A 20,404-nucleotide genomic window follows, 5' to 3' on the forward strand; every position below is an offset into this window, starting at 1 on the left:
TTAAAGGGAATTAAACCTACAGGAAGCTGCATACATTGATCACACAGCTCATCGATCAGGTAATTCGGACAAAGACTGGGTTCAGTTGTTGTGGTCTGCACCTGAATTACATTCACCCCGGAAAAAACCAACCACAACATGTGGAAAGATGGATCTGAGTGGGATTGAAATGCCCTAAAGGCTGTTTGGATGGGTCATGATCGAGGCGCCGGTGGCGTTAGAGGTTGAGTGATGTCACCATTGGACCTTCCTCTGGGGTTTCTGTAGAGAGTTTTCGATTTAAGACATAACTATGGTCTGCAGCAAGAGTTGGGTGTCTCACTGCGTCGCATACGACCTCATTTTTCTGACGTTGTAAAGCACAAAGATACATGTCTGAGAGACAGATGGAACATGATGGGAGAAGGACAACCGCTCATCAATCACGACACCCACGCCTCTCGCAGCCTCGGTTGGGGAGATAGATGAGGAGCTGAACGATTGCGTGTCAGGCGGACGGATTGGCTGGGATGACTAATAGATCGGTCTTGGAGGGCTTTAATTGAAGGCGGCATTCTTTCGTTTACTGGGCATGTCAGACAAGATCCGTGAGATTTACGAGGCCCAGAAGGTTGGACATCAACTGCCTTGTATTAATTGTTTCCATTGTGTTTTTAATTTCCCTTTACACATTAACAATGGAATAATTATATCTGAAATATATGCTTTGTTTGAGGAGTGTACTTTGCTTTGTGCTAATTTTAGATCCCTCCTCACAAAACAAAAGACAAAGCTCATCGAGACGCTCATGTGATGTGATCTAACGTCTCTTTAAGGATTAACAAAGTGAACTGAACTGATAGACGTAGACATGCGTCGCCTACCGTCAGAGACATGCCTTCGTACATAACTGCTGACTGTAGGAGCAGCAAGCTGCACAATCAGGCTGGATTTGTATCAGCCTTGGAAGGATGAGTCCCCGGTTCCCCTGTCTTATGTTCTTCGGTAGTTTCACATTTTAGTGGTGTATTATAATTTTCAAAATATCAGCTGATACAACAAAACATGTGAAGGAATGGAGGGAAGGGAACGCTTCGCTGTGATCTCTTTTCCATCAAACCGGTTCAGGGGCTGATTCTGAGCGGAGGAGCTACGTGGACCAAGTCCTGTTAGAGCAGATACCTGGTTGTTGCTGCAACTTTCACGTTTCGCAAATGCAGCAACGTAACTGACGTTTGCAGCAATGTAATGACGTGGCTCCCCTCAGCACCCGAGCTGTGGAAAAACAAACCAGTTCTCAGCTGGTTGTGAAGTTGAATGAGTTGTGAAGCAGAACCAGCCCTGGAACCAGTTTGGTGGAAAAGGGTTACTGATTTACTGAAGAGTGCTTCTGAGGCCCCGTTTACACGGAGCAAAAACTGAGGCGTTTTCATGCGTTTTGGCCGTTCGTTTACACGAAAACGAAGCTCAAAGTCACCAAAAACGATCATTTCTGAAAACTCCGGCCAAAGTGGAGATTTTCAAAAACTCCGTTTTCACGTTTGCTTGTAAACGGAGGGAAACGGACATTTAGGATTCAGAACGTCACATTATGCCACAGAAACGTCACCAGCGTCATTTGTGCAACCCGTGTTTACAATTAGTTTGGCCACTGTCAATATTTTCTTGTATTTTACCTGTTTTATATTCTAAAGTCACACTTAAAAGTACCTCCACTTCTCTGTCACTCCAAACGAAAGACTCTCGTTCCGTCTTGGAAGTAACTGGCAGTCAAGGCTGATTTATGGTTCCGCGTTACACCAACGCAGAGTCTACGGCATAGGGTACGCGGCGACACGCACCGTACGTACAGTAGGCTACGCCGTCCATTTAACGCGGAACCATATTATTCAGGCTCCACACCATGGATGTAGCTTCACACGTGTCATTTGTTGACGTTTTTTTCCAGGATTCTGATTGGCTAGCATGACTTTACGCTTCTCGTTACACTGCCCCCTGTAGGTTTGGATGCTCATAGCACCTTAACAGTATATTTATGCGGGTTCGTGTAAACGAGGATATTTTTCAAAACGTAGAGGGGGAAATATCCGTTTTTGTAACGTCTATGTGTAAAGTGGCCTGAGGCCTCTTTTTCCTCGTACGCCGCGCTGCCATGTTGCTAACGGGTGAAATGAAAAGGCCTGGGAAGCCGGCTGGAACACGCCCACCTTATGTCAATCATCGTTTGAGCGTGGATCACTTTGCTCATGCTAAACTATTAAGCTAATTGGTATTACTTTACATTCAAACAAACACCTTTCTTTTAAGCGTCTTTATCTGCTCTTAGCTAAGCTCGTCTTTGGACTCTTCAGACCAACCCGGAGCTCGTCACCGCGGCCCATTAATAAAATTAACCTGATCTCTTCGAGATATGAATAACTACACTCAGTGATGCTCAGAAGGAAATACAGTGCTAGGTGGTAAATCGCAAAAGTGATAATAGCGGTTGGCCGTTATGGTCACCAATCTAAAGTTCATGCGACTAATTAAAGATGAATCGATCACTTTGACGTCCAATGACGGTCACTTAAACCGCAAATTCGTAAAAGAAACATTTTTTTTAATTAAAATAAAGACCAAGGAACAAAAGACAATACTGATTAACTGATATCTTTTATTTCGACATTACCACAAAAAAATGAATAAATAAAACAGCAGAACAATAAATCAATAAATTAAAAGAGAACAATAATAATCACTAAATAAACAATACTGAACAAAGATAATCCAAGAGCAAGCTAACAATGTCAGAAGATCTCAACAATACAGGACTGTCTCAGAAAATTAGAATATTGTGATAAAGTTCTTTATTTTTTGTAATGCAATTAAAAAAACATTCTGGATTAATTACAAATCAACTGAAATATTGCAAGCCTTTTATTATTTGAATATTGCTGATTATGGTTTACAGTTTAAGATTAAGATTCCCAGAATATTCACATTTTTTTAGATAGGATATTTGAGTTTTCTTAAGCTGTAAGCCATGATCAGCAATATTAAAATAATAAAAGGCTTGCAATATTTCAGTTGATTTGTAATGAATCCAGAATGTATGACATTTTAGTTTTTGTAATTGCATTACAGAAAATCACAATATTTTAATTTTCTGAGACAGTCCTGTATATGATCTTTTTCTGCTCCGTTTCTTGTCATTTTTAGCATCTTTTACCTTTGAGCCTTAGCTTTGTAAATCTTTTACCTGAATAGCTTTTACCTGGAAAATGTAGATTCTCTTACTTTAAGATGTAAAATAGCAGCAATGAACCTTTTAAGGTTATATTTACTTTAATGGTCCAACATTTGACCTTTTTTTCAGTCCCCACGTGTTACTTAAGATGCATCTTCACACCAAACTGAGTAGAGCCTCTGCTGTCCTCTGCTTGGTGCCTGCAGCCTTGAGCTAACGGTGAACTTTGCATTACCCCGTAAATAAAACGCTGATCTGCAGAGCTCCTACGCTGCGGCATCTCTGTAAGGGATTTACAGGATTTGATGTAACTGTGTTCAGATTCAGAGGAATGTTATTTCTGAAAAGTGTTGCCTCTTTGTTTCTGGCACAATGAAAGCCTGTCACGACAGACTTATCACAACGAGGCTCTTTGCATATCAAAGGCTGCTTTGAGCAGTCCTCCAGTGTCTTTGCGGAGCGCTGACGTTCTCGCTCTCCGATGGTTTCCCTTTTCCTGTCGGGCCGATGATGTTTTCAGAACCGCTGGACGGATGACAGAGTGGAAAACAGGGATGTGTGTGTTTGTGTGTCAGGAAAACAGAATCAGAAGCTTCTGGTTGAGTGTGAAGCGTAAAATCCAGAACGCTGAAGGTTGGATGTTGGAGCCTCTGCAACCGGGATGGAGGAAAGTTAGTATCTCCACATTCTGACTTGGAAAGAGTTTTAACCTTTGTACCGTCTTTGGGTCAAAATGACCTAATTCTCCTGTTCCTTCTTTCCTCCTGCTCTCTCCTTCCTTCTCCCTTCCTCTTTAGTCCCTTCCTCCTTCCTTCCTTCCTTCCTTCCTTCCTTCCTTCCTTCCTTCCTTCCTTCCTTCCTTCCTTCCTTCCTTCCTTCCTTCCTTCCTTCCTTCCTTCCTTCCTTCCTTCCTTTCTTCCTGCTCTCTCCTTCCTTCTTTCCTTGTTTTCTCCCTTCCTTCCTTCCTTCCTTCCTTCCTTCCTTCCTTCCTTCCTTCCTTCCTTCCTTCCTTCCTTCTTTTCTCCCTTCCTTCCTTCTTTTCATTCAGGAAGAGAAGAAGGAAGGAGGAAGGAAGGAAGAATGAAAAGGAGGAAGGAAAGAAGGAAGGAAGGAAGGAAGGAAGGAAGGAAGGAAGGAAGGAAGGAAGGAAGGAAGGAAGGAAGGAAGGAAGGAAGGAAGGAAGGATAGAAGGAAGGAAGGGAGGGAGGAAAGAAGGAAGAATGAAAAGAAGGAAGGGAGAAAACAAGGAAGGAAGGAAGGAAGGAAGGAAGGAAGGAAGGAAGGAAGGAAGGAAGGAAGGAAGGAAGGAAGGAAGGAAGGAAGGAAGGGGAAAAAATGGACGGAAGGAAGGAAGGAAGGAAGGAAGGAAGGAAGGAAGGAAGGAAGGAAGGAAGGAAGGAAGGAAGGGGAAAAAATGGACGGAAGGAAGGAAGGAAGGAGGAAGGAAGGAAGGAAGGAAGGAAGGAAGGAAGGAAGGAAGGAAGGAAGGAAGGAAGGAAGGAAGGAAGGAAGGAAGGAAGGAAGGAAGGAAGGAAGGGGAAAAAATGGACGGAAGGAAGGAAGGAAGGAAGGGAGAAAAGAGGAAGGGAAGAAGGATAGGAGAATTAGGTAATTTTGACCCTAAAACAGCACAAGGGTTAAAAGTACTTTTGGAAGTAACAGATCAGACTCCTTTCCTTCTTCCAGCTTTTTTTCTTCGGGTGTTGCCACCGCCCTGTGTCCTGCATCCTCCCTTATCCCTTATCCCCAACCTTCTGCATATTCTCGTATCCTCTTTATGTTCAAAGCAGTCTGGTGTCTCTCCCTCTCTCTTTTTACATCTAACCCTGGCTGTTCACTGATGTGCTCACGCTTAATCCCATCCATCAACATTTTCATCTCCGTTCCTGCCACCTCCAGCTCTGTTTCCCGTCTCTTGCTCGGTGCTGCAGTCTCCGAGCCTCAGACGAGGAGCAGGTGGCACCACCGGCTTAGACAACAAACATTTTCCTCTCCTTTCGCTGCCACTCTTTTATCAATGATAACCAACTCCACCCTACCTCCACTTTCTTCTTTGCTTTTTCACCACACTCCCCAAATTGATTTTCCGATTCTAAATTGATTCTCATATTAATTCCTAAAAATCGATTCGTATGTCTAAAAAAATTTTTTTTCATTATTACTTTTTCACCTGGTGATTGAACTTTAATCCCAGTAGTCACATCATTTAATTCACACATGCACTTTTTAGCTGTTGCAATTTCTTTCTTTTTTGCACTTTAAATGGATATTGAAAGACATATTTGAGTTGTTTATTTCATACATACAACTTTTAGATTTTTTTTGTTTATGCCCAAAATATTTATGTTTTCAGCTATCATTGCTTTATATACTTTATTGGAGTTAAATTTGCATAAAAGGCAAAAAAGCTAATTCTCAAAAATTAAAAACCAAAAAACACAGAAAATGGAAAAAATAGAAACGGAATGTGTTAAAAAATAAAACTGATTTAATCCGTCTCTGTTTGCTGCCCTGGATCTGTTTGATAATTCTGCCCCACGATGTTTCTGAAAGCAGTTCTATCAGCATTCTGGGAGCTGATTGGTCCTTACAGCATCATTAGCTGCAATACTTGCTGTTGAATCTCAATATAACACTAGTTTTAATATGTTGCAGAACTACAGTCGTAAAATTCAGGCAACGGCTCAAAAAACAGTTTTAATAACACTAACCCAAATCAATATCGGAATCAAATCCTGATAATCGATTCTGAATCTTAAGAATCGGAATGGAATCGATTCTTGACATTTGAATCGATCCCCAGCCCTACTCCCCATCACTCTGCACACCTGAGCCCCTGTATTTAGACTCCTCCCCTTTTCCACCTCTAATCCTTGCATCATCACTGATCTGTATTCTGTCCTGCTGCAACTCACCTTGATTTATTTTTTTCGCTAGAGCAGTGTTTCTCAGTTCCTACTGCAGTACCACAGCACGTTTTAGGCGTTTCCCTGCTCCAACACACCTGAATTAAATGAATCGATCATCTCTTTTGTTTGGTATTAAGGTCTACATGAGTCTGTCAATGACCCCTTCATTTTAGCCACCATAGTCCATGGAGACTGCTCTCTGACCTCACACATCAACCTAAACATCACCATGGCAACGGGAAGTTGCTCAGGGCAGACTCTTGATTCAGGCCCACCTTCACCTGAAATCCCTCTGTCACTCCTACTGCACACCTCACCGCCGTCATGCTGCCCTCCTACATGCCCTCATTTCCTTTTTGAAGAAACACAATAAAAACTTACAATATCATAATTTAAAGTCAGAATTTTGAATAGTATGTAAGAAATTATATAGTCAACATTTGTGTCAGGAATATGGGGAACAGGACTCAGATGCAGGAGTTCAGAAAACAGTGATTTATTAGCTTAAACAAAACCAAAAACAAACCAGAGCTTAAACACAACCAAAACTACAAAAACCTGACATGGCACATGGAGGGAGGAAACAGTACGGACCGGCAGGGAAGAAGGGGAAGACAAGATAAACACAGGAGGCTTGACGAGACACAGGTGCAGACAATCAGGACTGATGGGAACAAGGGAAGTCAAGACAGAACTGAAACAAAGACACGGGTTTCAAAATAAAACAGGAACTAAATAAGAAAACTGTGAAAATTTGAGGTAGATACAAAACACAGTTCAAATGTTATGTCATTTTACAAAAATCTGAATTTTGAATTATTCTTTAAACTAGTAAATCAGTCATGATATAGAGATAGTGTCTCAGAATTTTAACACCAACTTTGACTTTAGTGTTTCTTTTTCCCTTCATAATGGGTTTCCATATTTGGGGGTTGTGACAAAACTTACATACAAGAAGTCTTTACAGTTTGACTTCTGTAGAAATAAACAGATCTCACTAATAGAAAGTGAGCATTTCTATGTTCTACACAACACTACTTACACTATTTAAAGTTTTTCATCTTTTATATTACACTTAGGCATATTTGACCAATTTAGATACCAGTCGCTTTACAAGGCACAGATTTATAAAGCTGAGGTAATTAGTCCTGGTTGCAGTTAGGCTTTTGACCTATTTAAATAGAAATAAAACACTTTCTTCTTTTCTTTTAGAGATTCCAACTATAGGTAGTACAAGTACCACCATCACTATGACAAAGTTTGTCATATGTTACTGCATTCATGGCCAGTTTCTGATTTTTCAAAGCATAAGTAAACAATAGCAAGAAAAACTGCTTTTTGCCATTTTCTCTGGAGTGATGCATTGCATTTTGGGAAACAGTGCACTAGGTAGACTGGTAAACAGTACTAATCCATCTGGGCATTTTTTGTGTACTGCAGACTGTACAGCTGTGTCAGTACTGCATACTGTGGACATTTTGGTGGTTGTGTGAGTTTGGAAAGCGTCCACCATCCCAGCGGTGCTGAAGGGCCTGTATAACTGTAGTATACTTGTGTCCGGTCACTTTACTTTGCTACCAGTTTTACCACTAGTTAATTTTTAAAACAAAAAGGAACCTCATGTGACACAATAGCGCCAAACATGCGATGATAACGGTGGAGAAGGAACTGCCATCAGCATAATTCATACACCAGGAGAAGGTGGAAGTTCAATAAAACAGTGTACGTGCTGTTATGAGCGCCAACAACATAGATTAACTGTAAACAGACGGTCAAGATGTGTAATAAAGATTAATAGCAGGTGATTAATCCCCACACGCAGGTACCAGCCCTCTGCTGTTATGCGTCATAAAAACAGATTTGTGCCATCAATATTCTTCTAATTCCATCCTGCTTTCTTATTGTGAAATACAATAAATAAATGGCATGATATGTTGCACAGCACTGAGATCACTGGCATTACTGTCCTTGTGGGACTGATGTTTAATCCCACATAAATTAATCTCCAAAAGAGTCCAACATGAAGAGCTCCAGACATGAAGTCATACTCCGGGCTCGATGCGCTGGCTGGATGCCTCTGTCTTTACCTCTTTCATGCTTCACTGTGTACCTGCCAGCTCCCATGATGCACACTGCCGTCACGGAGCTTTCACCTTGAAGGAGATTTCTTGCCTACTCAGAATACCCAGTTCCACACGGTAAAATCCAGGCCGACAGGAAATGGGTTCATTTTCACATTTCATTTCAGTTCTGCTTCACCTAGTTTATCCCGTATCGCCTGGAATGCTTTGATGTTGCCTCATGCTTGTTTTAAACTTCAACAGCAAACCAATGACGTACCGATGACGTAGCAGGGAACCCTTTAGCGTAAATCTGACGTGCACCTCTCCACAAGTGTTAAATCGGGTCAAAGTGGACCACAACTTATTTCTGCTTCCTAGCTTTGGTCTTTTTTGAAATGTTTCTTGCTACTACTGCTTCTTGATTTTTAAGGTGGGTAGAAAGATAGATTGCTAGAAAGGATACAAAGAAGGTTTAAAGACAGATCTCAGCAATATAATAAAAAAAAACTGACATTGTCAGCAATTTATCATCTCCAACTCAGAATAGATACGGTTTGTTTGCTCCGTTGCTATATCTGACCTACATTAAGGAAGTAAATAAAAGGGCGTACAGCACCATGGACTGTATTTCACTGGACCAGTGACACCAGCCATGGGTCACTAAAGAGGGATTTGGAACTCTCTTTTTCATCATACAGTCACAGTTAGCTGGTCTGGACCCTGCTTTTCTCTTCTGTGCATGTGTGCAGGCCAGAGCTTCAGGAGCTGCATACTGCCTGTTACCTTGTTACTATGTTAATTACATACAATCTGTCCCGACTCTTGAAAAGAGGATGTCCTGCCAGAGCTGAAACGAGGTGAAGCAGAACTCCGTTAGGGTCTGTCGTCACTTGGACTGCGACCACCAGGGTTAGAGGTATTGTAGTCGGCCAAACCCAAGAACGTGCCTGTGGATGCCGGACTAATCGACTGCAGGTTCTATACTCCACTTTCAAAGGTCCTAAAAGGATCTGAAAGCCAGCCATCAGATCAAAACCGTTTGTTGCACCAGTCTGTGCAAGAAACGGTGCACAGACTGGTGGTCAGATGATGAACTTCACATTTCCTGCATGGATTCAACCCGAAGTTAGAATGTTGTCGCTTGCGCAGCATTGCTGGCTACGGCGTTGCAGAAGAGAGCCTGGAGGATGGTAGCGTAATAACAGACTGGTACAGATATTAGGAATTATTGGTGCCATTAAAAAGGTCTGGAATGAAAAATTCATAGAGGTTCAATCCTAAGTGTTTCATGCAAGTTTCATGGCAATCCATCTGATCAGTGTCATGATATATTTCACTTATAACAACCATCCTGGTCCTGATCTTTCTTGTTGCCCGGAGATATATTCGTGGTTTATGTTCAATTCAGTTTTATTTATGTAGCGTCTATTACAACAGAAGTTGTCTCTAGGCGCTTTCCAGAGACCCAGAACATGACCCCCGAGCAATTATTACATAAACAAACAATGGCAGGTAAAAACTCCCCTTTAGGAGGGAAGAAACCTGGACCAGGACCTGGATCATAAGGGGGGACCCTGCTGCTGAAGACCAGATGGGCAGAGCAGGAAAAGTACTGTCTCTGTTGTGCTTTTCTTGATGGTGGTTATGGTGTTAATGTTCCAAGTTAAGTCCTCCTGTACGTGCACACCGAGAAACCGGAAATCCGTTACCCTCTCCACCTGTTTGTCCCTCAATGAATAGGGGTTGAGTGTCTTGGCTTTCCTCCTGAAGTCCATGACCAGCTCCTTGGTTTTGGAGGTGTTCAGAACAAGGTTATTGTCTGAGCAACCACATTGACAGCTGCTCCACCTCGTCCCGGTAAGCCGACTCATCTCCCCCAGTGATGAGCCCCACAACTGTGGTATCATCAGCAAACTTGATGATGGTGTTGCAGGAGTTTGCGGGGGTGCAGTCATGCGTGTAGAGGGTGTAGAGTAGCCGATGTTTAGGCTGAGGGCAAACTGGTGAGGGTCAAACCTGGGTGGGAGTTTTGAAATGATGTGTGTACGTACCAGTTTCTCAAAGCACTTCACGATGACTGGGGTAAGTGCTATTGGACGGTAGTCATTAAGGCTGCTGTTGGAAGTCTTTTTTGGGACCGGATTGATGGTTGGGGTCTTGAGACAGGGAGGGACGGCCCCCAGCATGCAGCTCCTGAAGCTCTGGCCTGCAGACGTGCACAAAAGAGAAAAGGAGGGGGCAGACCAGCACAACAAGTATGTACCTGACTTCATGTAATGTAATGCACCAAGCGAAGAACGCTGCAGTCAATTATACTTCCTTGCTCTGAAGTATTTGTTAATGGTTCACTTATTAGAATCTGAGACACATTAGATGGTGTTTATGCCCTTTTACTCTCCTCACGCGATGGCATTTGCAGCAGATGAATGTGTTCTGCTGTAATATGTGTCTTACATGGAGCCCCCACACAACCGCCTCCGTAAACCCAAACAAACTGCTCGGAGAAACATCACACTAGCCATTATAAAGAAGGGAAATGCCAGATGAAGGCATGTGCCCTTTAGGCTGTATGTTTCCTTGGAGACCTGGATGCCAAAAACAATCATGACAGCATGGCTCGTGGTACAGCCCCCTCTGAATCTTCACATCATGAGTCCAGGCGGAGGGCAGGCGTCTCACTGAGGTTAGAGAGTGCTCCAATGAAGCCTGCTTATTCAAAGGGGAGGAAAAAACAAGCTTTTATTTCCCCTGAAATATGAAATAACAGATTTTCTCAGATAGTATAATCTGTTCGTGGAGTGTGCGGTGGACAGACAGTCGGAGAGGAATGTCATCATGAGTTTGAATACTTTTTCTTCATGAAAGTTTCATGTCGCTTCACAGCAACACTTTCATGTTTGAATCCAACTGCTTCTCTAAAGTCAGGAGGAGCTCATGGGTTTCAGATACTACTAATAAATCATCAATCTGGGATGTTCAAAGAATCGCAACAGTTATTTTATTCTGCTTCAAGTGAGTGATTTCCCACCCAGGTTGGTAGAAATGCCTTTTAATGAACCTCATGTGCAGGTCTGCCTTAGTGACGATGGAGAATAAGAACGGGGTGAGTGACAGCAAAGGGATGTCTTAGGATGTTTCTGGAACCCTATGCTGCATATTGGTACGGTGGCTGTGGTTAGTAAGTAATCACTTTAACACTGTTAAAGTGATTATGTTACTGCATAAATGACCGGCTTTAACTGTAGTGGCACCATGGGATACAGCAAGTTAGTTAGACCCGTCAGATGCAGACCATCTGGATGTTTTTCTCATTCTGCAGACTGTGCAGTTGACTGCATATGGCATGCTACGTTTTCACAAAGTCCCTAAAGCTTGCTGTAAAGGACGCGAAAGACTTCAAACTGTATCCTGTGATAGTTTTTTTTAGCAGAACAAGAGAGGCCTTACACGATTCAGGCCCAGTGTTGGCAGATCATCTCATTTGTGGAGTTCACCTCAGCAGGTTCTGAGTGAGACTTGATGGTTTCATATGGCCTTTTTTTGAAAAATGAGAAAGAGCCATCTAGTGGTGATGTTCAGATAGCAGCCAACTGGAAACCCTGCATCACTTTTCCTATGAGGAGCTGATTTTCACTGACTCTCTGACTGTTTCTCCACTTTACATTTACAATGTGAAATATTTGTTGCCTTATTGAGCAACATGGTCCTGTCTCATGCACAGAGTTGTGTTTTGGTTAATGACAGTGTTTTGACACTTTGTCAGACTTTGCTGATGGGTTTTTCAGTTGTGTTGTTGAATTTTGGGGACATATTTTATTCTCCTTCTCTGGGTCACCTTGTCTTCCACTTTTTATCCCGTGAGAGATGACTGCTCCAGTTTCAGTTAGTGGGCCAGGACAACAGAGTAGATAAAGAGGACAGTTTGGACACCCCTCCCGCCACTAAACTGCAATAATTCTGTCACCATAAAGCTCTCCTAAACATACCCAACCCTCACTAAATCATAGCATCGTCACATTATAGAGCTGACTGCATCTACATCAGTGATTTGTAAGAGTCCCGGAGAGCCCAAACATCCTGCAAAGGTGTTTCACTTCACAAAATGTTTTCATAGCTTGTTCTAATACAACAGAATTATTCAAAGTGCCTCATTCAAGTAACTCAGTTATTTGTGGCCTTTTGCTGAGAGCCAAAGTGGCAGTGGAACCGGCCCTTTATGGGGGCTTTGGCAGCCCTGGGCTTGTGAGCTGGTCGCTGCCCGCCATTCAAGGCCAACCTTCCAGCCAAGACTGGCCAAGCAACGGTTGCTTTAGCAGAGCTTTGTCCAAGTAGGACAGATTCTGTCTGAATGGATGTAAGGTAGGGGTGTAACGGTATATGTATTTGTATTGAACCGTTCGGTATAGCGTGTTCGGTTCGGAACGAAGGCGTACCGAACGAGTTTCCACACGGACATATTAAGTAGAGGACCGCACGTTGTGGAGCAGAGCGATGCTGCAGCTGCACATGCAGTTGCGCTCACACCGAGAAAGTATTAAGATTAAAGAAAAAAGCACTAACTAATGAAGAACTAAAGAGCTAAGCACATAATTGTGACAAGTCCAGTGTTTCCCCTACCATCGAGACCCCCCGCCAGGCCTAAAAAAAAAAAAAACAATGATCATTTACGTTTTGGAGCGCCTCTGCAGCTGTTCTGCAACGGGAGTCAACCTGCTTCGTTGCCTAGTAAAGCCTGAATTATGGTTCGGCGTTAAATCGACGTAGAGCCTACGCCGTAGGGTACGCAGCGACGTGCACCGTACGGCTGCTCGCTGCGTACCCTACGCCGTAGGCTCTGCGTTGGTGTAACGCGGAACCATAAATCAGCCTTAACGATGCGAGTACCGCTGCTGAGAGCGCGGGCATATTATTATACATTATGGGATGTATAGAGTTTGTAGCCAGCCAACTATGGCGCCGGCCAAAAAAAGAAAAAATATGGCGGGCGACAGACAACATGATATAAAGAAATGTTTCTGCCAGGTCCGTGTGTTTGTGTTTGCATGTGACGCTGCAGGGAAGCATGAAGGAAAACACCGCCCGACGACACACCAGGCGTCCGCGGGGTCCTAGCGCCGGCACACGTAGAGCCAATGTTATTTTGTGTGTGTGTGATAAACAATTAGCACGTTTATATTTTGCATTTTGTTTTCTTACTGTACCGAAAATGAACCGAACCGTGACCTCCAAACCGAGGTACGTACCGAACCGAGATTTTTGTGTACCGTTACACCCCTAATGTAAGGTAATGTTTGTGTTAAAGGAGTTAGCTCAGGTTGTCCCGTCTGATACCCAGGCTTAATCCCTCAGCCCATTTTCCCATTTTTGGATGAAAAAGTGGCTCCTCAGAAGCCTGAGTGAAGTCACAGGAGGTTTGTCCGGTCCTCTTCAGTCCAAACTCCTCCTTCAGATCTCCATTTCCCACTCGGGACACATGATGCATGTCAATCAGTACGTACACATGCAGCGATTCAAGCTGGTTGCAGATCTGATCAGATAATGACATGCAGAAGATTGGATCAACTTGTCTGAGTACACATGCTGTTCTGAGATCAGACTGAATCAGATTGAATAAGCCACTGTAACCAGAGCATGGCTGACTCCGTGACGCTAGGTGGCGCTGTACCCGAGGTAACCATGGTAACCATTTCAACAAAGAGCCACTTCCGGTTGACCTCCGCTTAACAACAACAAGGAATGGAAAAAGTGCATTCTCACTGCTTTCCTATTAATAATCTGTCTAAAACAGCCTTTCTCAACCTTTTTTCAGTCATGACACCTTTCAAAGGTGAATAAAATCTCACGACACCCCAGAGTAAAATATAATTAAAAACCGCGCTGCATCGCTCTGACTGTAAATGCGAATCTTACACCGTGTCCACACTGCATGCGACGCGAGCGAGCGTCAGCGTCAAAAACAGTTCCATTGCTTTATGTTTTATTTGCACTGTCTATACTGGTTGCGAGCGACGCGGCGCGCCGTTTTGAGCTGGACTTTTGTCGCACGCCCTGCTTCTATTTTCTTCCTGTCGGTCGCGTTGAAAGCCGGTTGAAAGTTGGAAAAAAAAGGTGAAAGCGCTGTAGGAAACAGTCATTTCAATACAAGAACCTCAATAAAGTGGCAGCTGCTGGAGGGAGATCGCCAGGCTGGAAGGTTCTGATAAAATAATAAGATATAGCCTAACAAGAATCTTATCTTAATCTTATTTGGGCTTAATTTGTGCCGGATCCAACAAGATCTGGTACCTATTTGATCATTTCTCGTGTCCTCTGCTTTTCCCCACATCCCAGTAATGATGTGACATGTTTGCTGCATTTAACACCATGAACACGCCGCTCACTCCAGCTGTTCGCTGTTTCATTGCGTCAACTCACGCCGTTATTTTGTTGTTTTTTTCCCCACTTTGGTCGGACGGTAGACCTGCTTATATTTTCTTCCTGCCGCCTGCGTTAAAAGCGCTGTAGGAAACAGTCATGGATGAGGAACGGCTGATCCAGTTAGTTGAAATGAGAAGTTATCTCTATGATTCCTCCTCATTTCACTACAAAAACCTCAATAAAGTGGCAGCTGCTGGAGGGAGATCACCAGAGAGCTGGCAAAGGGAGCGCACGGGCGGTTGGTGGGGAGAATAAAAGGCGAGTCTCGGGCGGGTGAATAAAGGCAGATTTATGGTTCCGCGTAAAATCGACGGCGTAGGGTACGCGGCGACGCGCACCGTTCGGTGAGTGCGCCGCGTACCCTACGACATATGGTCTGCGTTGGTTAACGCAGAACCATAAATCAGCCTTAAGGCTGCAGGCGGCGTGTGAGCAACGGATGACTAAGAGGGAGAATAGTTTCTCCAGGAGTGGAAGCAACGCCGGGCCAGTTATGCCACAGTTTGCAGATGGATTGTTGATCCGTGTTTGCTGGGACTATTTTGCGAGCTTTTGCAAAAGCGTGCATTTCCGAGGCGCCGCACGGCACGGAACGAGACTCTGACAGCGAGGAGTTCGGACTGGCACAGCTGATTTAGCGGAGCTCTTTAATGCAGAAACAGAGGATGAGACTTAATGGGTTTGATTAATGTAAAAACTGAAATAAAGTAGCCTACAATCAAACAAAGTTTTGCTCCCGCTGTATTTTTAAATAGCACGCTTGTGTGCGTTTGTGTGTGTGCCTTTTCGGTCGGTGCGCCGTGTGTGTTTCAAATACAGAAATGACACAAGACTGAGGCCTTTCCACACGGCGCCCGTATGGTCGCGAAAATACAGTATTTATATATGAAATGTCAGAATAGGAAATATTTTGACGACACCCCTGAAGCAGTCACACGACACCCCAGGGAGCTACTACTGAGCAGCGTCGCGTCTTTCACTTCCAGGTGAATCCCCTCCCCCGGGGGAAAACCCCACCCGGGGGAAAATCTCGAGCATGCGCAGACTGTAATATCCATGTCCCCGTTCACATGGCATTAACAAGGCGGTTGCGACTGGCTTGGGACTGGCTTATCTAGGTGCTGCAAGCGGGTTGATGAATCCAGTCTGATCAGATTACTTGACTGACTTAAGGTGTTCACATGCAGTTTAAAAGTCAGTACGATGTGTGCAAATGATCTCCAACCAGGTTGAATCGCTGCATGTGCACGTACTGACTGTCCTAGCCTGTCCCCAGATGTGTTCCCAGATTGGTCTCAAAGAAATAATGACGAGGTCTGCGTGGTCATTATTGGAGCTTGGCCTTGCGGAACTTTAATTTAAAGTAATTGATGTTCATCTGATCACAGAAAAGCCCTCCGTTTGTTTCCATTATAATGAGGCCTGTGTGTCTTTTCTGGGTCTGCTTCAGATATGTTAATTATTTGACACGTAGGCCACGCGTCTTCATTCATATGCATGAGAGGTTTTGTTGAGTTCAAGTTCAACTTCGGTTCATCTCTCTCTCCTTTGTCCTCGCTGTGTGTTGAGAGCAAAACTGCTTCATTCTCAGTGATAAGGTCTTGGCAGCTCTCGCGTGTTTTGTTAGGTACTAAAAGAGTAATTTACTTGTCTGCGGGCTGTATGTTTCACATCTGAACCCCCAATGATGGGTTGGAATCGCTCCACTACCGCCGATAAATGCTGCAAATTGTAATAACTTGCCAAACAGTGAAAGATGAATGTCTAAATTGTTGCCATATACCGCATTCGGGCTCTGATTAGACTTAGACATGCGTGTCGGGTTGTGATTAAAACTCAGATTTGACCTGACAGGTAACAAAGAGGACAAAACGTCCATTAATCAAGCCTGCTTTCATAACATCTACTCACATCGAGCCTGAAAATTAATTTTAATGATCTCCCTGAGGGTGATGGGTTACTGCATTAATGTGCGAAAGTAAGTGTGATGGTGTGAGACATTCGATTGGCCAGACTCGGTGAGGGGTGGACGCGTCTCTTGAATCAACGCTTTAATGGCTGGTGGCTCTACAGGTCTTTGACCGGAGTTACCGTTGGCGCACTTAAGTTAAAATTAATCTTACCTCATGGATGAGCTAGGGCTGGGCGATATATCGAGATTTTAATATATATCGATATATTTTCAAACACGATATGGTACGAGACAATATTGTTGATATCGATTTTGAAAAAAAAAAAATATATATTTTTTATTTTTTTGATTTTGATATAGCTTATTTTGTGACAAATTGACTTGAATGTTTTATTTGAGATTTGCACAAATTTTTTGTTATTTGCACAACTGTCAACCTCAGTGGAAAAGTCTGCCTGTTACTGTCTACATTGTATTAATTGCACAGTGTATTTTAATTTAATTGTTATGCAGGAAAGGGATATTTGTTTTATTTTATTCAAGAAGCATTTTTATTCTATATATGCAGGCAGTTTATTTTTATTTAATTTGTTTTATACATTTTGATATTGTGCAGACCTCTGTTAATAAAGGAACCTGTGTGACATTTAGCACGAGGCTTTGTATTAAAACTGACTGTTTTTTTAAGGGTTTGCCTCAGAAAAAAATGAAGCTAACAGAGATGCTAACAGAGATGCTATGCTATAATGCTTTGGGGGAAACCCCAATTATGGCACAGAAAAAATATCGAGATATATATCGAGTATCGCCATTCAGCTAGAAAATATCGAGATATGACTTTTGGTCCATATCGCCCAGGCCTAGGATGAGCTCAAGAGTGACTTGTCCCCCAGCGTGGACAAGGGTGTCATATTTGGACTAAAGAGGTGTGGAGTCAAAAGGGGTTGGCGGAGTGGTCCACCCGTCCTGTACCGTATTTTTAAAAACGAATATTTCCCCCCTCCGTTTATAAAAAAATTTGCATCCACACATAACCGAAGGTCTGCGTTTTCGACCACATTCATAAGCATTCTAACTCAGGGGTAGGCAACCCTGGTCATCTGCGGCTCCCGGGAAGCTGCACCTCCGCGGGCACCGTAGGGTGCGCGTCGCCGCGTACCCTACGGTTGTAGGCTCTGTGTCGGTGTAACGCAGTAAGCGGTGGTCAAGACCAGAGACCATTTATTTAATAGCTTGGAGAACAGATGCTGGATCATCTGTAGTAAACAAAAGGCGCACGTCAGAGCAGATTTGTTGTTGTTTTGGCGCATAATGTGACGTTCGAAAACGCAAAACTCCGGTTGTGTGTGTCTACACGCATCTACATAAACGGAGTTTTCAAAAATCTTCACTTTGCCCGGCGTTTTCGTGTGGATGACAGGTCAAAACGTAGGAAAATATCTCCGGTTTAGCAGATATCCGCAGATATCCGGCTACGTGTGGACGGGGTCTAAAAGTGGCGTCACAAAACATCACAGTGGGAATGTTTTTAGTGAAGCAGCGTATAAGATCATTAACTAACAAGAAACTTGATTTTTAAAGAGACTTACAGTGGGGCAGAAAAGTATTTAGTCAGTTCTCCCACTTAAAAAGATGAGAGAGGCCTGTAATTTTCATCATATGTAACTTCAACTATGAGAGACAGAAGGGGAGGTAAGAATCCAGGAAATCACATTGTAGGATTTTTATTGAATGAATTGGTAAATTCCTTGCTAAAATAAGTATTTGGTCGCCTACAAACAAGAAAGATATCTGGCTTTCACAGACCCGTAACTTCTTCTTTAAGAGGGTCCTCTGTGCTCCACTCGTTACCTGTAATAAACCTTGTGGAGACTTAAGCCTGGGATATACTTGCTGTTGGTGTGTCACGGCTCAGACAGGACAGAGAACCCAAATGCACAACACCAGGCAGGATCAGAGTCCAAGAGGCTTTAATCTTTGTCAAAAGGCAGGCAGGGGTCAAACCGGGTAGTCAGGCAGATCAGGCAAACAAAACCAAAACGGGCAGGCAAAAATCCATAAACCAAGAATCATGCAGGGTCAAAGACAAGCAGGCAGGCAGGAACAGGACAGAAATCAGGAGGGCTGGAAAGCGAGGCAAAAGCACACGACAATCTGGCAAACTAGAAGGTGGAAATGGGCCGGTATATGAGGGGACTGCTAATGAGGGAAACCAGGTGTGGAGCTGGGTGGGGAAGCACAGGTGAAGGGAATGAGTGGATTTCTGGCTGATTAGGGTGGCAGGATCTGGGAAGACAGGGGAGTGAGTTAAACAGTAAAAAAAACCTATCCTACACTGTGAAACTGTGACATGGTGCTTGCGTTCGCGTCCGTTCGCGTGTACCACCAACCGCAACGTTGTACACGAGGAGAGCGCGTCATACCGGCGGTGACCGATAGGGGGCAGTAAGCAGAGCAACTGTTGGAAAAGTGATTAAATATTTAGTAGCAGCGGTAGTAGCAGTAGCAGATTAGAACAACGAACAAGTTTACATGACACCATTGGATGATGTAGGAGATTAAAACATTGCTTTGGTTGCGATCTCGGCAAAGAAAACGGCACCAGCGACACCAGCTGGTATCAGACCGGGACCAGCGCCACTCGCGGCCAGAGCGAGAACTGCAGGTTGCTACGCGTTCAGTGTCTTTTTGTGAACGTGCACGTCGATGCATCAAATGAACGCAAGATACGCGTGCCGGCCAGGATGCGTCCGTGTTCTGAAACAGAAAATACAGAAAATGTTTGACCTCTGTCATCGCCAACAAAGCGTATATAACAAAGTATTGAAATTAACTTTTGTTATTGACCAAATACTTATTTTCCACGATAATTTGCAAATAAATTCTTTAAAAATCAGACATTGTGATTTTCTGGATTTTTTTTTTTTCATTTTGTCTCTCATAGTTGAGAGTGAGAGTCCTGTGATGAAAATTACAGGCCTCTTATCTTTTTCAGTGGCAGAATTTGCACAATTGGTCTCTGACTAAATACTTTTTTGCCCCACTGTATATGAGCTTTTTGTAGATTTTTCTGCATCACGTCTGCTGTTTCGTCTCCTTGTGAAACGATAACGTGATACCCCTAAAAGACGCTACCAAACTCGACTCAGGCGTTCACGTCCTTCAGGGTTCATTTCTTCCAGGTTTTAGTTGCATTTATGGGGAAAAACAAGAAAAGAAAGGAAGAAACTTTGAAGGATGTTAATGAAAGCTGTGGAAGAAGAAGATAAAGAAGTTAACTGACTTCTAAATGACTAAATTAAGAATATAAAACGCCTGAAGGTTTTTATAATCATTTTCAAAAGCAGCCTGCGACCTTGGGTGCTTTTTTTTTATTCCAGGAAGCAGAGTGTGACGGCAGCCATGAAGTGCTAAATTAAAACCCGAGGACCCCATTGTGAAGAAAATGTGTCATTTAACTGCATTTGATAAAAGTGCACATTTATTTATGGGAGGACGGCCTTGGTTAAAGATGTTGCGAATATTAAATAAGTTCCAGGGACACTTAAGATTATAATAAGAGAAATGGTTAATGTATTTATGTTAGCTTCTACTTTCTGTGTTTTTTCTGTCCTCCATTTCACGCTGTATAATTTTTACTTCTGTTTATTGTGTTTTAATCCCCACCCCCCCCCCCCCTCTTCAACCCCACTTGTGCACATAAACGCCATCTTAAGTAGTGATAATGTGTGCATAACGACGAGCTGTCGCCACTAACATCCGTAGAAGATGCTGCGGGAGCGAATGGGATGTGCATGGCCTGCTGGGAGCTGTCTGGTGTTGCATTTTGGTCCCGTCCCCCCCCCCTTTTCTCTCCGTTTTCCTTCACTTTCTTTTATGTATGTAATGAATGTAACTG

General features: G+C 43.3%; 1 protein-coding gene across 2 annotated transcripts in view; it reads left to right on the top strand.

The window, feature by feature from the left end:
• The window catches only part of adcy8 (adenylate cyclase 8 (brain)), a 190,600-nt gene that overhangs the window by 112,237 nt on the left and 57,959 nt on the right, over positions 1–20,404 (top strand). The window lies entirely within an intron of this gene.

The sequence above is a fragment of the Cololabis saira genome, chromosome 10 (genome assembly GCF_033807715.1).
Source record: "Cololabis saira isolate AMF1-May2022 chromosome 10, fColSai1.1, whole genome shotgun sequence".
In the NCBI taxonomy this organism is placed as follows: domain Eukaryota; kingdom Metazoa; phylum Chordata; class Actinopteri; order Beloniformes; family Belonidae; genus Cololabis; species Cololabis saira.